Source organism: Balaenoptera ricei, unplaced genomic scaffold, assembly GCF_028023285.1.
Source record: "Balaenoptera ricei isolate mBalRic1 unplaced genomic scaffold, mBalRic1.hap2 scaffold_561, whole genome shotgun sequence".
Taxonomy (NCBI): domain Eukaryota; kingdom Metazoa; phylum Chordata; class Mammalia; order Artiodactyla; family Balaenopteridae; genus Balaenoptera; species Balaenoptera ricei.
In genome coordinates this window covers 4,158-8,314 of record NW_026777746.1, presented here as the reverse complement: position 1 = coordinate 8,314, position 4,157 = coordinate 4,158, and positions in this window count along the sequence as shown.

The following is a 4,157-nucleotide window of genomic DNA, read 5'->3' as shown; positions in this document are numbered from 1 at the left end:
ACCTTTTTCCCTCTCCCTCTCTCCCTCTCGTGCTCCCTCTCCCTCTCCCTCTCCCTCCACCTCCTTCCCTCTCCAGAGAGGGAAGGAGGTGGAGGGAGAGGGACAGGGAGCAGGAGAGGGAGGGGGGAGAGGGAGAGAGGGATAGAGGGAGGGAGAGGGACAGGGAGCAGGAGAGGGAGGGGGGAGAGGGAGAGAGGGATAGAGGGAGGGAGGGAAAGACAAAGACATCTCTCCCTCCCTCCCTCTATCCCTCTCTCCCTCCCTCTCTCCCTCTCTCCCTCCCTCTCTCCCTCTTCCTCGCTCCCTCTCCTCCCTCTCCCTCCGTCTCTCCATCTCCCTCACTCCCTCCCAGAGACAGAGAGACGAAGAGGCAGAGACAAGGGAGAGGGAGAGAGGGAGAGGGAGAGAGAGGGGGAGAGAGGGAGAGAGGGAGAGAGAGAGAGGTCTCTTCCTCCCTTTCCCTCTCTCCTCCTTCTCTCCCTCTCTCCCACTCTCCCTCTTCCCTCTCCCTCTCTCCCCCCTCCCTCTCTCCCTCTCCCCCTCTCCCTCGTCTCTCCCTCTCCCTCCATCTCTCCCTCTCTGGGAGGGAGTGAGGGAGACGGAGAGACGGAGGGAGAGGGAGAGGGAGGAGAGGGAGGGAGACGTTTCCTCCCTCCCTTTCCTCCCTCTTCTCCCTCTCCCTCTCCCTCTCCCTCTAACTCTCCCGCTCCCTCCATCTCTCCATCTCCCTCACTCCCTCCCAGAGGGAGAGGGGAGGGAGAGAAGGAGAGGGAAAGAGGAGAGGGAAGAGGGAGAGGAAAGAGGCAGAGGAAAGAGGCAGAGGGAAGAGGCAGAGGGAAGAGGGCGAGAGGGAGAGGGAGAGAGAGGGGGAGACGGAGAGAGGGAGAAAGAGAGAGGTCTCTTCCTCCCTTTCCCTCTCTCCTCCTCTCTCTCCCTCTCTCCCACTCTCCCTCTTCCCTCTCCCTCTCTCCCCCCTCCCTCTCTCCCTCTCCCCCTCTCCCTCGTCTCTCCCTCTCCCTCCATCTCTCCCTCTCTGGGAGGGAGTGAGGGAGAGGGAGAGACAGAGGGAGGGAGAGGGTGAGACAGAGGGAGGGAGAGGGAGAGAGGAAGGGAAAGGGCGAGGGAGGGAGAGGGAAGGAGGGCGAGACGTCTCTCCCTCTCCGTCTCCCTTCCCCTCCCTCTCTCTCTCTCCCTCCCTTCCTCTCCCTCTCCCTCTCCTAGAGGGAGGGAGGGAGAGGGCGAGACAGAGGGAGAGGAGAGGGGGAGTCGGAGAAGGAGGTAGGGAGAGGGAGAAGGCGAGAGGGTGCCTGCTTCCCTCTCTGTCTCCCTCCCTCCCTCCCTCCCTCTCCGTGTCCCTGTCTCCCCCCTCTCCCTCTCCCTCTGTCTCTCCCTCTCTGGGAGGGAGAGAGGGAGAGGGAGAAGGAGGGAAAGTGATGGAGGGAGGGAGAGGGAGAGAGGGTGAGGGAGAGAGGGAGAGAGGGAGAGGGAGGGAGGAAGAGAGCTCTCCCTCTCTCCCCCCTCTCTCTCCCCCTCCCTCTCTCCCTCTCCCCCTCTCCCTTGTCTTTGCCTCTCCCTCCGTCTCTCCCTCTCTGAGAGGGAGTGAGGGAGACGGAGAGACAGAGGGAGAGGGAAAGGGAGGAGAGGGAGGGAGGCAGAGGGAGGGAGGGAGGGAGAGACGTCTCCTCCCTCCCTCTCCTCCCTCTTCTCCCTCTCCCTCTCCCTCCAACTCTCCCGCTCCCTCCATCTCTCCATCTCCCTCACTCCCTCCCAGAGGGAGAGACGGAGGGAGAGGCAGAGACAGGGGAGAGGGAGAGAGGAAGAGGGAGAGAGAGCGGGGAGAGAGGGAGAGGAAGAGAGGGGGAGGGAGAGAAGGAGAGGGAAAGAGGAGAGGGAAGAGGGAGAGGAAAGAGGCAGAGGAAAGAGGCAGAGGGAAGAGGGAGAGGAAGAGGGAAGAGGGAGAGAGGAGAGAGGGAGATAGGGAGAGGAAAGAGAGAGGGAGAGGGAGGGAGAGGGAGAGAGGGAGGGAGAGAGGAAGAGACAGAGGGGGAGAGAGAGAGGGAGTGGGAAAGAGGTAGAGGGAGAGCGGAACAGGGAAAGAGGTACAGGGAGAGAGGGAGGCAGAGAGGGAGGAGAGGAAGCAGGGAGAAAAGAGAGAAAGAACACACCGTCTACATTTCTGTCAAACGACACCGGGGATCCTTACACAACCAGGAGAAAGTAACACAGGGAGGCTCTTTCTCAGCTGGAACTGGAACTGCAGACGGGGCCAAACACCACCAGGCTGGCCACACGTGTCCAGCCGCCGCTCCAGCCCCGTCAGCCGTGAGTCCGGTCACCAGGGCTCTGAGTGTCTGCTCCAGGGAGCTGGGGTTCACCCTCTCACCCGGGAGGCCGGGCCAAGAGAGCAGGGCCCCGGGCTGGACACATAGGGGAAAACGCATCCCCACAGGACAGCTTGTGCGAGCAGATTCAGCTACCAGATTCTAGAGGCCCGGGACCACCCTGTGGCCCGTGAAACCCAGGAGCCACGAGGGTCTTGCAACGTGATTCCTGTCCGTTGGAATGTAAAGTTTGTGTAGGGAATCTTGGAAACAGTGTTAACAAGGCTGAATTGGAACGAGCTTTAGGCTATTATGGACCACTCTGAAGTGTGTGGGGTGCTAAAAACCCTCCCGGCTTCGCTCTCGTTGAATGTGAAGATCCCCGAGATGCAGCCGATGCTGTCCGAGAACTAGATGGGAGAACACTATGTGGCTGCCGAGTAAGAGTGGACCTGTCGAATGGGGAAAAGAGAAGTCGAAATCGTGACCGCCTCCTTCTTGGGGTCGTCGCCCTCGAGATGATTATGGGAGGAGGAGTCCTCCACCTCCCACACATCTCCAAGATGGAGAGCCTTCTCCGTCAGCCAGAGCAGGTCCCTTTCTAGATATAGGAGAAGAGAGAGATCCCTGTCCCAAGAGAGAAATCACAAGCCGTCCCGATCTTTCTCTAGGTCTCCTAGCCGATCTAGGTCAGATGAAAGGAAATAGAAGACCACTTTGCAAGAGGAGTGGTGTACAGGCAATAACTTCATTTGGCAGGAGTATGTACAGAAAATTCAAGTTTTGTTTGAGACTTCCGAAGCTTGGTGCACTTTTTAAATGTTTTAGTTGTTCACATTTGTTTGTCTCTTGGGACAGTGACACATAAAGGTGTCATTCTCTATGGTTTGAAATGGGTCCTGGGAGGCATGTAATATGAAGAATTGTTACCTTACAATGTTCCCTTAAGCAAAATTGAACTTGCTTTGAATTTTTGGTCTTGCCTAGACTGATAATAAAACTCTAACTCCTGCCCACCTAAAGTGTGATGTTTACTATTATGGAAACAACACTGGCAAACATTGAAAAGACTTTCTGTAGCTGGGATATGGTATGCAGCTGTAGTTAAGCAAGCAGTCTTTAAAAGGTGCTGTGAACCCAAGCCAGCAGGTAAAAATGAAAGCCGCACCCTTACCCTAGATTAGAGGTTTAAAAATTCCACTAGTCTTCACACTGGACAAGAGATTGTCCAGGGAGTTTAAAATCTAAGAAGTTTCAAGGAAGTTAGTTTACCTTTGAGTTAGGTCATACGTCCCCTCTGTGATTGCTGTACATGAATACATAGCTCTTTGTAATATTTTTTGGAAATTTGAGATTATCAAGATACCAATGTCCTGCCAGATTAAGAGTATATTGTAGAGCTGAACTTTGAGTTACTGTGCAATTTTTTTTTTCATGCTGTCATTTGTAATATGTTTTGTGAGAATCCTTGGGATTAACGTTTTGGTTGCAAAAGAAAAAAAGAAAAGAAAAGAATCCGCCTGCCAATGCAGGGGACACAGGTTCAAGCCCTGGTCCAGGAAGATCCCAGGTGCCGCAGATCAACTAAGCCCGTGGGCCACAACTACTGAGCCTGCACTCTAGATCCTGGGAGCCAGAACTACTGAGCCCCCGTGCCACAACTACAGAAGCCCACACACAACGAAGACCCAACGCAGCAAGAAAAAAAAGACGATACTGGCCAGGTGATCAAGGGTAAAATCGTTTGTCATAAGTCCCGTTGATGGTGTGTATCCTTGATGTGACCTGAGGAGAATGGCATTTTTATCTCTGTTTCGGTCTTCCGCCCCAAACCCC